Genomic DNA, 13,946 nt, shown 5'->3' on the forward strand with positions numbered 1-13,946 from the left:
TTTTCATACACATATGCGTGTTATAAAATTTCTAATATTATCAAATAGACTCCTAATGTGCTCATATTATCAATGAAATCTAAATTTCGAACCAAGATTTTTTATTTGGGAGTACAATGTCACTTGCCAATTGCACATTAAACATCTAAATCAACTGCTAAACTAACAAAAAGGATACTTTGAATACTTAATTAAAATAATTTAAAAGTTTAGAACTGATTTAGAATTTAGAGTATTGTTTAAGGATGTTTCAATGGTATTAATAAGTTTTTAGAATGTGCACGTTGTGGCTGCCCTAGCCCTATTAGGGTAACAGGCTGGTCCAGTTGGGCAATTTTGTACCATTACATGAGATTATTCGTTTGCAACACCCTCTCCTTAAATTTCTCCTCAAAGTTGTTGCATTTCTCATCCAAGTCCAAGTCCAAGTCCAGTCCGGTCCTTTGCTTTGGTTTTATTGTTTGATCTGTTTACGCCACTCTCCGCCTTTTTTTCCTCTCGCTTCCCTTATCTGCATCCGCTGTATGTATATATAGTCAGGCAAAAGAATCTACATTTAAGTGGAAACTTGAATAACTTCGTTGTTGTTTTTTTTTAACTAGATTTGTTGCGGGTGCTGCTAGTGACGAGAGGAGAGAGAGAGAGAGAGAGAGAGAGAGAGAGAGAGAGAGAGAGTGACGGAGAAAAATGTCGAAGGCTGGTGCATTGGATCTGGCATCCGGTCTCGGCGGCAAGATCGAGAAAGCCGAAGTCCTTTCCGCTGTTGAACAGTATTCATTCTCCCCTTTTTTTAATTTTTTTTACTTTTTAATTATGTCTTGAGAGTTGAGTATAGATCCCTCCTTTTTCAGTTTTTATGCTTTTTTTTTTGTGTTTGGTAAATGTTCATAATGAGAATAAAGAGAAAAAATCACTTAAGCTTTTACTTGGAATGTGGAAAGAATATAGAAGCATATATATTTTTAATTGCTGTGTTTGACAGGAAAGAAAATGATACGAAGAAATAATTTTTTTATAGAGAGAGAATAAGATAAAAGCAATAATTATTGTGAAAAATGCTAACGAATGTATATTTTACTTCATCTTCACTAGATTATGACACTTCTTTCTCTCTGGATTAATGTGTCTTTTAGTTAAAGTAACTTAAATTTCTTTCCCACTCTATGGATTAAGCTTTTTGCTTGATTTAATCTTTCTCTAGTTGCTAAGCTTATTTTCTGTGTACTTAACCTTTGATTGTTAGCATCTCTCTCTCACTCACAGGTGACGTTAGTTTGCAGTACAATCTCATTTATTACGTCCTAATAAGTTTCCATCTCCCAAATTTAAGAGTCATTAATTTATACAACTGCACGGAACATGGACCAGGTCATGACTGGTACCTGTTTTACTTTTGACTCTTCTGTAACTGGGTAAGGCTGACATGACGGGTTTGGTTGAAAGATACAAGTGACTATAGATTTCTATGGTGATATTATTAAGGAATTAAAGTACCTGTGTGTCAAATGACTGACTGGCAGCTGATTTATGGTTTCTTTTATCTTAGTTGTTAGATCCCTTTGGTCTTCAATGGTGATTGTAATATATAAAAAAAATTAATTTGGCAGGTCTGTTGATTTCAGTTGTTGATTTTTCTCAAAGAAGTTAGAACTTCATTTATTTCTACTATGCAAAAGAGTATTGGACCCTGCTATTTACTCTCAAGCAAAATGTAATCATAAAATGACTCCAACTCCACTGAAGAGCCATGTGGTGAAAGTTATTCAAAGATATCGATAGCATGCCATCAAATATTTTGTAAATCATTAAACAAAATAAGACATTTGTGCCCATGCAAATCTGCTATACAGTGACCAATACCATAGGGTTGTTTGTAGTTACTTAGAACTCATACTGTGTATACTTACTTATGCCGATCACTTGAAATGCTGTCTTTTACTCTTTAGATTTTTGCTATTGTTTTGAAATTTATATGAGATTATTTTAATGCTTCAGGTATGAGCGATATCATGTCTTTTATGGAGGCGAAGAGGAAGAGAAAAGCCAACTACACTGACATGGTCAGAATAGCTTCTTTACCAATTTTGCTTTCAGCTATCTTGCAACCTACTGCTTGGTTTTTACTTTTAGCTCATTTTCAACCTTTTCTGTTAGTATGAATTAGGAGCTTGGTATTTGCTTTGTTGTTTTGTTTGACTGTATTACTTACACTGGCAGATATAGTTGTCTATTTCTTCAAGCCATATGTGATCTGATACTGCTATTTTGTCTTAAACTAATGAATACTGTATTCTCACTTGCAGTTTATTGGAATGGTAAAGTTGATTAGGATTTGATTGCATGTGCAAACATCATTTGATGTTATGAATTCAGGTTAACAAATACTATGATCTTGTTACCAGCTTTTATGAGTTTGGATGGGTGAATCTTTCCATTTTGCTCCCAGGTATCCATTCATTCACCTCTATCTTGTGTATGCAAGGAATGTGGTACAGTTGCTTTTTCAAGTCACTGTTGATCATTATCATAAAATTTGTTTCTGCAGATGGAATGGGGAGTCTCTCAAAGAAAGCATAAAGCGGCATGAACATTTCTTGCTTTACAACTTGGGTTGAAGCCTGGACACAAGGTTTCCCACTTCATTAGAGCATGGAGCTATTACTTGAGTTTTCTGTTACGTATGATTTTGACTTGAGATTTTACATTTTCTTTTAGGTGTTGGATGTTGGATGTGGAATTGGTGGACCACTTAGAGAAATTGCTCGATTCAGGTAAATAGCAGTTTGTTTTCAAAGCCCTTTTGCTTTATTTCATCTTCCTTTTATGTATTTTTCCTTGTTTATTTGTATCCTTTTTGTAGTTTATATTGCTTAATAGGCTAGTTTTCTTTGTTCTAGTGTATGTGTATGGATGAGCATGGAGACTAGAGTCATCTGATATCAGTTGTTTTTTTTCATTAAACCTGTGTTTTCTCATTATTCTTAAAATTTTTTGGCTGAATAATATTAAGCTCAAATTAGGGGGAAATGTTGCAATTATCTTGTAAGGTAGCTAACTTCTGTTGGTGTTTCATAGCTGTTGAGCCTTTGCCCTGTTTCATCGGATGGTATTGTAGTTGTAGCAATATATTTTTGAATAAATCATGACTAGTTTATTTGTAGTTGATATTCTTATCTAGAGAATGCCTTGAAGGATCTTAAGTCATGTTTTTCTGCTGATTGCTGCAGTTCACATCGGTCACTGGGATAACAACAATGAATATCAATAACAAGGGAAGGTGAATATCTCTTCATTCTCAATAGAAACGTTCATGGATATGCAGCAGATAGGCTTTTTATTTCTCTGTTCATTTTCTTTTAACTCTGTTTCTGATTCTCAGTTTATTGATCTTTGAAATTATTATTAGCTGCATTGGGTTGATAAAAGAAGGGTAACATTTTAGAACTTCTCAAGTTTTTAAAAGTGATGGATCATAGTTATGTTAGTTTCTTTATTTGTTTTTGTGTTTCATGTTGTGTCTAGGTTTTCGCTGACTACTGTAAAATTTACTTTTTTGATTATTAAAAATGTGAATATTTTAGGAATTAAACCGCATTGCTGGAGTGGAAAAGACTTGCAACTTTGTGAAGGTTGGTAATTTTCTGTGTCAAGTTTTATTATTGTTGCACTCAAGTTTACATTATGTCTGTTATTATTCCCTATTTTACAATTTTCATACAACATGCAATAAAGGTTTTTTCACGAGGCACAGTATGGTATGGCTGATTTTCCCTTTTTGTTATCTAATGCAGGCTGACTTCATGAAGATGCCATTTCCTGACAGCGCCTTTGATGCAGTTTACGCAATTGAAGCTACTTGCCATGCTCCGGATGCGGTATGTCAATTTAAAATTCCCCCATCACACTCAAGATCATTTTCATCTTGGATGGAATGAATTATGAAGTTTCCATTATTTAGATTTGATTTGATTTGTTTGATTTAATTGTTTTCATATTTAACCACTTTTGATGTGATTGTTGTCTGTCATGACATAGTATGGCTGCTACAAGGAGATTTACAGAGTACTAAAGCGGGACAGTATTTTGCTGCATATGAGTGGTGCATGACAGATTCATTTGATCCAATAACTCAGAACATCAGAAAATTAGGTGGGCATCTTAAGGCATTAAATGCAACCGGTTTGTTATGCATCCATGAGTTTAGCTTAAATGATAGTTTTTGTTTTACAGGCTGAAATTGAGATTGGTGATGGTCTTCCGATATCAGGTTGACTGGACAGTGCCTGGAAGCTCTAAAAGGGCTGGTTTTGAGGTGAACTCTTACTTGGTCTCTGCCTTTGTCCCTACCTTTTTATCTTTTATATTGTTAACCATTTCATATTGTATTCTAGATAATTTGGGAGAAAGATCTTGCTGTTGGCTCTCCACTCCCTTGGTACTTGCCTTTGGATACAGCCACTTCTCATTGAGTAGCTTCCGTCTACATCTGTTGGACGCTTCATCCCAGAAATATGGTAAAAGCTACGAAACATTACATTGTCCACTCTAATGATGCTCATCATGAAGTACAATGGACTCATGTTAAGTCTAAGCACTTACCAGTACTTTTATCCATTCTTTGCAGGTAAGGCTCTAGAATTTGTGGATTAGCTCCCAAGGGAAGTCAAGGTTCAGATTTTCTAGAGAAGCTGCAGAAGGGTTGGTTGAAGGTGTAGGTGAGTACATTACTGAGTCTATTTCCATGTTACTTCATCTAATCGGTATTTAAAATTAAAATAAATAACGAGATGGGTAACGTTTCTTATGGTTCTCTGTCTGGTCCAATTAATATGCTAACATTATGTTATTTTTGTTTTGGTTTTCAATTTCAGGAAAGAGATATTTACGCTATGTATTTCTTTTTGGCCCGAAAGCCACTTTCGGAGAGCCAGTGATGCATCGATGTAGGGGGTGAAACTGGGTGAATCTATCAATATGAACTTAGCTGGTTGTTTGGTCCATCGTCTGTAACAGTTTTAGAGACTTGGTGTTTATTAGCTAGTTGATTTCCGTTATTTTCATTTATAGAAGTTACTGGATTATGTGAACATATAATTTATCCTTATTCCATGTTTTTAAGTTGTTGAAATCTTCTAGCGGAATGTTCAATATTTTGAATATATTTGTTGGATAATTATTACTTATTTGAATTATTAATATTAACCAAATACATCTTCGGTCTATTAGAATACAGTATAAATTAACCAAAACACGACTCATGATTCCAATCTATGGCGGGTATATAATATGGAAATATTTTGGGTATATTTGGATTGAAAAAATTTGTCCTTATGTTAAACTATACCGTTGATAATGCAATTGTTGATTTTTAAGAAACATTGTTTTTGTTGTTAGTATAGTTTTAGTATAGAAGTGTGGGGTGCATTATATATTTTAAGGGTTGGGGGCTTAGTTAATTTTAGACTTGTATAAATTAGTAGACTGATAAAGTATTCTAATGAATTTATGGTAAAAAAGAATGATTTTTAGTGCTTGAATATAAGGGTTCAGGAAGTTCAAAGCCATAAACTCTAAATATATCTTTTACCAATGTTAATTTTGGTTAGTACAATATTTAGAGCATGTACTTGACATTATTTTCAAATTTTGTTTTGTTTATTTTAGTCTTTGACATATTTCTTGCATATGATTGTATTTTTTTTTCAAGTTAATCTTTGAATTTAACAATTGAATTTTTTCTATCTAAATTCATCATTGATATTTCTTAAAGTTTATTATATGTATTGTTGAAACCTATTATCCATTAGCAGATTCAAATTTTGCATTAACCTTATTTAAAAAAGAAGAAGGCTATGTTCCACATTTATTATTAGTTATTTTTGGTTTTAATAATGTAGTAGATTTGTTATGGATTAAATGGGACATGGCTACTGCACTACTGAGGTCTTTTTCAAGGTCTTGGGATTGCTGATTAACGACTGATCTTGAAATTGATTGCTTCTTTTCTTCGTACTCACTACTACATATGTTTATAATATTTTTTGAAAGAAGAATTGTTATGTATATATAAAATATTCCAAAATTTGGGGTTTCGGCTCACCGATGAACCTCATCTCACATCTATGGATCGACTCATTAATTCCTGATCCCTTCCCCATGTTCCCTCCGTTCGGCCTCTCATTTTCGTACTTCTTTTTCTATCAGCTTGTATTTCACTCACCAATGCTGCGAAGTCCCCTTAGCGCCGTCAACTTCAAGTTGCCCCTTGTCAGTCTCCTCACGCCCACCACTTGTTCGACAAAATCCGCCCTCAACGCTCGTTCGCTCATCAAACCGAAGCTCGGTTACTGCCTGACGGGGGGTCCCCAGAAGATTCCAGGACGCATTGTCTCGGATTTATAGAAGGTGAGGCTGCTATTGAAGGCATTGGGAGGAGCCCAAGTCCAAGAAGCAGCGCAAGGCTTTGGCCTAAGGCTGTCTTGGGCTCTCGATGAAGCCTAAGGACAACGCTTGGTACTCTGTCTTGAGGTTTGTCATTTTGGACTGGGGTTGTTTCATTCTCTTCTTCCTGTACAACTGTTTTTGCCTTACTTCGTAAATAATATTTTTATATAAGATGGGTTCAACATATTTTATTACTCCGCTTGTTTATAGATATTTGCACTTTACGTAAGCAACGTGGTACGAGCCACGCTGCCAAACATACAACAAAATGATAGTGATGTTGGGTAATGCAAGCAACCGAGCAGCCAGTTTGCTATTCGAACATAGCTTATCGGAAGGACTTACCCGCCATGATGTCTTACTGCTCTTGTACATGCACTATGGCAAAGTGGCCTCCTTGCAGCTTTTTCTGCTGTTGAAGATATGAATGCGTCTTTGACTGCAACCTGATGTATTATTACTCATTTATGCTTTGTGTGGGCATCGCGCTTTGATCATTCAGTAGATTTTGCAGAATTTTATTAGGAATTGTTTAGCACGTTACATACAATACTTTATTGAGATATGTAAGGTGAATGTTGAGATATGGGAATTTGAGATATGATTGAAGTGGTGATTCCCTCTATATTTTACCTTCAATTCTATTATTGGGCTTATGGAAAGTGGGATTGGAAGATGAAAGTGATGAGATTTCAGTAATGATAGACCTGCTTCACTTTCAACATCCTTATTAATCTTTTGGGAAGCGTATGAGAGGGGTCGTCTGAGTTCTAGAAAGATTTTTTCCCCCCCTTGTCTTTTATTTTTTGAGGTTAGGAAGGCGGAAGATGGGAAGATGGGAATATTTCAAGGAAATGAAGCATAAAGGAATGAGCCAATGCTATTACGTTATTGTTCTTGTTGTGCTTACTCTAAGGCTGGGTTAATTAAGAAGGTGGTTCAATTTGGGCAGGTGGGAATTCTGATGTGATACTCGATACCCCTTTTTTTACGTTCATCGTGCCTATGGTCAGGTTGATGCTTGTATCATCAGTGCTATGGTCAGGTGATGCTTAAAGGATGGCTGAATTGTTTTGTTGATGAAAGAAAAAATGCATGCCGGATACACTCACTTTTGAACTATATTCAGCCTCACATAAGCATGATTGAAGCTGCTTCAGATTTACAAACAAGTTGAATCAACACCAAGCAATGTTTAGGTATGTTTGAGCATTGGCTCAAATGCTCTGTCCTATCTGTGTAAATTCTTACTTTTCTAACTTCAAATCAACTTAGATATTTTCTGTTCTGTTTAATACTTGTCCAGAATGACTTAAGGTCATTTAACTACAAGCTCTTTCGTAGTCTCTATTGTCTGTATCCAATAGAAAGAACAGCACTAAGCAAATGGTTGACAATTCAATATTTGACTCCTGATTTGTGGTTTCTGTTTTTTTGTGATTTAGTAAACAGATTATTAATTGGATCAGTAGTGCTCAATCAAGCGTTCATGAGACAATTTTGTGATTTTGCAAAGACCACGTTTCTTACTTTGATATGCTTGTTATTCTTGAAATTTGGCAGTTATGGTGAAGGAGATGAGGATAGAATGAGGTCATGTGATCTGTGAATTAGGATGCATTGTGAAGGTGATGGGAGATTGGGTAGAGATGACGATTTTAAGTGGAGTTTATGATTGAAAGGAAACTGCCTTCAATTGGTGTACTCAAGATGGAATGCCGTTCCAAGTTAAACAATTCCTTTATTTGATTGGAGATGTGTCCATTAGATGGATTAACTAAAGAACTATGATTATGAATGGGCTGTAGCAATGTACCAATCAGTATAAACATACTTGATGAATAGTCATGTGTTTAGGACATATAAATTCATTGGAAGAATGTTGATTTGCAACTTGCGTTTCTGGTAGAAGGTGCGGGAGCAATAGAGGAAGATGGTTGTCAATGATTGACTACTGAGGAAGGGTGCTGGACTACTTCTCTAACCATGCCCTCCTTCCGTTACTTCTTATATATGCATTGCATTTGTATTTTTAAGCCCTGTAGGGGGAAAATTCCTAATTAGTGGAATGTAAATCTGTTTGTCAAGTGTAATGCGAAGAAAGCAAAACCATTGTTATAATCATACAGTATGTAAATATTTTGTGTTGGAACAGGATCAGGTATAGCGTTAGGTTGGGCCTTTGTGTTGAATTGGGGCCATTCATGGTTGACAGTTGAACTTTCTCTCTCCTAATGAACCAACTAAGAACTTCTAATGGAGCTATCAATCTGAGCAGACACCCTGATGAGCACAGGCAGAGCCCAATAATATGAACTTTTTAACTTTCTGAGCCGAAGCAGCATTGGGGTGCAAACTTAACCATGTCCTCTCTTAACTCGAACTCATGCATCAAGGTAGGTATATACATTACACATTGCAGGTGAATTGAGTTGGTAGGGTTTGGGCATCATTGCAAGGCATGTGTAGCTAAGATCACCCTTTGTTTTGAGGGATTGGAGTTGTTAATGAGTTCTTAGTACTGTCAGTTTACGGCCACGCTTCTAACAGAACTGTAAGCAACGCATGAGAAGATATAAGTAATGGCATGAATTTGATCTTTATAGTGAATCTGTCCAAATTATTTGATTTGTTAATTTCATACTATAATAATGTATCAAGATTGTGAGAGATAAGCTTAGGTTGAATTTTCTTTTTTAATTGAATAGCAACTTAAGAATTAACCGATTGTAATGATGGGTATATTTGGAACAGCCACACAGAAAAAGTCCAATGTCCTTAAGAATTTCTAATATCAAGAAAGAAAGGAATGATCTTCTTAGTTCCTTGGATTACTAAATTTAATTTTTTTTTAAAGTTCTAATTGGATTTGTTCAAAAACGAACTGGGAACATTCTAATGAGTCATTAAATCAAAGAACCCAAATTAGTCAAGGCCAATAAGGCAATAAAAGTAATTATTTCCAAAGTTACCATCAAGAAAAAACATAGGCTTAAGCACATGGTTTGGGTCTCATTTAAGGGTTAGTCAAAATATTAAATGTAGCCCACTGAAATACAGGTCAGCCAACCAGCCATCGTAACTTCCCTGGCCTGCCCTTTTCATATTAATACTCAATTGCACTTTCATCACCAAATTCGGCCTATACAAAACAAATCCACCCTACAGTTTTTCAAGGTTTATTTTCACCAACCACACGAAAAAAGAAAAGTGTTCATTATGGGGCGGTTGGATGAAGCCAGAGGTAATGGCAAATGAATATATATTTTATTTTTATTTTCTTTGGTTAATTGGCTTTTTTTTTCTTAGGTGTACCCTCTGTAGGAGCCATGGCCTTTGTAACTAGCATGTGTATCTTTCGCTTACAAAACGTCTTTCTAAATCCTGCTGCAGGTATTTTTGTTTTTATCTATTTTATACGTAACAAGTAATTTTTTTGGGCCTCAAATTGTAATTTTTGCAGGATTACTCTGATCGTGCAGCAGTGCAGAACTAAGGAGAGAATTGCAGAAATGGTCGTTAATTCTAGAACCGTCCCCCTGAAGTCATGCCCCATTAACCATTTCTTCTTGAGTAAATGGCAGTTCATGGATTATACCCTCTCTGGTTTACATGATTTGTTGTATACTCTAGTATTTTGTTATTTTGGCTTTTTTTGGGTTTTTTTTTTGGTATTGTAGAAAGCTAATGGTTTTTTACTGGGATAATTCGGACGCAACGTAACAATATAATATATGAAAAAAGATAATTAAAGTGACGTTTATTAGAAAAATTATAAGAAGAGGGGCTACTGTTGAGGCATTGAGAGCAAAGCAGGCTGTTTTGGTGGCTCTCGATGCTATGTTGATGTCATTTATAGTCTATAAACTTTAAAATCTTCAGATTAATAATATTTCAATCATTCTACTCACATATATTATCGAATTTAATTAATCTAAACAAAATTTCACAAATTAAAGTAAAAAACCAGATGCTAATAGATTAAAAACTACAATTAATTACTCCTATGACAATATTAGAGATATCCAAACGTTTGTAGTAAATAAAAAATAAATAACAAGTGTTTATATTTTAAGTAGTAGATCGATAATGCATGTATAACTCTCATTGATAAGGTTAGAGTAGGGTGATTTAGGAGATAAAAGCAAAACAAAGCATATATCTAGGGTTACCGAATTATATACAGCAGTTTTATTAATTTTGACAATGACAATGGTTCGACACTTTGTTGTTATCATTTCCTCTCCTAATTTTATAATAATTTCATGAAAAAAACAATCAACAAATTATTTAGCCGAACAAAAACAACATTTTTGAAATTCAAGATATCAAAATTGAATTACATTCCAAAACTCATATTGCAAAATATCATATATATATATGCATAACCTAATTTGAGAAATCAGGGGACAAAAAATCTAAGCAAGAATGACAAATGTGATAAATTAATTTGGGAGACAGAAATATGTTAAGCTCAAAATATGAACGGTTTCATTCATATAAATCTTGGATCTTAATTCATTTTAGATGATTTCAGTAAATTCCTGAAGTTACCTTTGTGTTGCTAATCAAACAGCCTAAACAACATTTACAAGAAATAAAATATCTCCGGTTACAAAATTCGGATTCCAACTTCGTTTAGTCCCTCTTAGTGTAGCAACTTGTTTTGGATCCATCCAACCTTCACAAAATCTAAGTCAATATCCTTGTCTGCTATTTTAGGCGGGGTAAATTAGAAAATTAGATTTTGGGTTAATTTTTAAAAAATTAAAATGTTTACAAAAGTAAACTAATGTATATGGGTTAAATATAAGACTATTATAAACTAAACAATAACTAAAAGAAAAAGTTTTCGTGAAGCCTATATATAACAAGTAAAAGAAAATCATTTAAGTGCTTTTTGGTGTACTAGAATGCAATATGCCAATTTTCAAACACAAGATTCATAATAATCACACTTGCAACAATCATTTTTAAATAAAAATGCTGGATTTTTCAATATTCAAGAAGTTCAAGATTATAAATAAAAATTTCATTTTCTTGCAAAAGAGATTTGAAAATAAATAGACAGATTGCTTCTTGTTCAAACAATTCTCTAAACAACTAGTTCAGACACGAGTTTGAACAAGGTAGTGAACAAAAATAAAAACAGTGTAGATAAGGAGAGTAAAAAGAGATAAGCACACAAGGTTTATTTAGCACGAAAACAATCCTATTTGTGGAGCCTCTATTGGTTATTCAACAATAATCTAACAATCTATTGTTAAGCCAATCAGCCATTACAACAAAGAATATGTAGCTTCAATAGCTAGTCCTAACTTGTTACACCCACTCACCCAAAACTTCACTTACAATCAGATATAAACCCTCTCACAAGAATGCCTATATACGAGTGTAAAATACAAGAAAACATCCATAGCAAAGATCCCAGCATATCAACATGAAACACTCTCCGAAAAGTGCATCCATTCACGCGAATAAGTCTGCGTATTTATAGGCCAATTGAGGTAGCCTTCCTAAATAAGATTTTGTAGAAATAAATACTCTATTTCGGGTGCAATATAATTCCAAGATAAAATCCTCCAAAATATATTCCAAGACACAACCTTATTATCCAAATAAAATCATTAGTTTAAGCCATAAGATAAGCCTTAATAGATATACATGTCGATCTCATGCCTTCCTTAACCAGCCAAATTGGATCACCATGGTTTGATATGAAATGAAACTCATGTAAAATCCGTGTTATGCCTCGGAGCCTAGGTACAATGATATATCAGGTTAGGAAATATAGGGCAAAATTTTAAAATATATAAAAATAGGAATTTTGAGTGTCGATTTAGAAAATAGTTTAGAGTTGAAAAATAGGAAATGCTATTAGATAAAAACTTGATTTAGGACTTGACTAAATTGTAGAAAAAAAAAATTGATGGACAAAAGGAGAAATCAAAATTTTGAATGATTACGTGAATTGGGAAAAAGGAGAAAACAGGAGTGAAATTTACTAAGATAGAGGTATGATCACATATGGTATATGAATAAGTAAGGACAATATGGTAATTAGTTAATTAGATAATTATGGAAACATACTATTAAAGGATGAATTCCTGTTGAAAGGATGGTGATATTTCAAATTAAGTAAAAATATTATTAAATAGAGATGATATTTAGTGGAATTGTGTAAGAATGGATTGAATAGAAAAAAAAAAAAATGAAAAAGTCGTTCATATCTTCCCCAATTCCCACGCCACCACCATTTTCTCCATCATTGGACTTTGTTTTTATTACATTTAGGTCTTTCCCATCATTTTTAGCCCTTCTAAGCTATTCTTCAAGTTCTTTCAATGTTCCTTAGCAAAATCAAATAGAGGAGTTTACTAGCTACCTAATTTCATGAAAAGTCTTATAAATGTATTGAAGGAGAGAGAAAGTAAGAATAAGGTGTGATTTCAAGTGACTAAGGTAAGAGATGATGAAATCTTCAGGCATGCATGTTTATTTCAATAAATAACATAAAAAAGTCATTAATGTGGTTTAACATGAATAGTTATATATTTTGGAATATGGAATGAAGAAAGAGAAGAAGGGTGAGGATCAAATTAAAGAAAAAAGGAAAAGAGGTGATCAAGAAGTAAGAAGAAAGAAACCTTATATCCAAGCTTTGGTTGTAAGTACTTCTAGAATTTACCTTGGTTAGTTTTAATTTAGCAAAAAAATGATGCATTTAGATGTTAATTACTAGTATTAATGAATTTATAAAATAATTGTTGATGGAAATCTATGGAAATCTATGGAAATTATTATATTCTATTTAGACTGAAATGAAGTATTCAAAATTGGTGAAAAATGGACTAAATTAAAAGAAAACAAAATATTCAAATAATTTGAAATGTTAAAAAGAGAGTTATATGAAAAATATAAAGTAATGATGGTAGAAAAAAAAAATATTAATTGTGTGATGAAAATCTACAAAGTCTTGTATATAATGATCAAGGACTAACAGCACTTCAGTGCCCTCCGTTCTGAAATTGCACTTTGGTGCATCTTTTCTGTTAATGCACTTTGGTGCGACTTTGTATTTGTTTCCATATATCCTAAATGTCTATTTAGTCTACAATGGACTACTAAACAAAATCTGTATAACAAACAAAAATGTAACATGGTAAGTTATGGCAAATGTTTGAAAGAAAAAATTGAATTAATGATAGAGATGAACAAAACTTAATATATATAATGTAGCGTATAGTAGTTTATAAATATATTTTTAAAAATTCTTGATGTACTTACTAAGCCTTCATCATCTTAATGCATTTATTTTTAATGTAGGTTGAAAATAGGTTTGGAAAGCTAGAACTGAGGTCATGGTCGGCTCATCTTATCACATCGCCAAGCTTAGAGAAAGAGTATGAACTAAATTTTGGTTAGTTTGACATGTACATAGGCTAAATAGTGTGTGAATGGTATGAAAGACAAAAATGTAAATTTGAAACTTTATAAATTCT

At 33.5% G+C, this 13,946-nt stretch overlaps 1 pseudogene; it reads left to right on the forward strand.

Annotated features, from left to right (window-relative positions):
- Positions 1-311: 311 nt before the first annotated feature.
- On the forward strand, positions 312-4,950 carry LOC121204945 (cycloartenol-C-24-methyltransferase-like; annotated as a pseudogene).
- The last annotated feature ends 8,996 nt before the right edge of the window (positions 4,951-13,946 follow it).

Source organism: Gossypium hirsutum, chromosome A08, assembly GCF_007990345.1.
Source record: "Gossypium hirsutum isolate 1008001.06 chromosome A08, Gossypium_hirsutum_v2.1, whole genome shotgun sequence".
Lineage (NCBI taxonomy): Eukaryota > Viridiplantae > Streptophyta > Magnoliopsida > Malvales > Malvaceae > Gossypium > Gossypium hirsutum.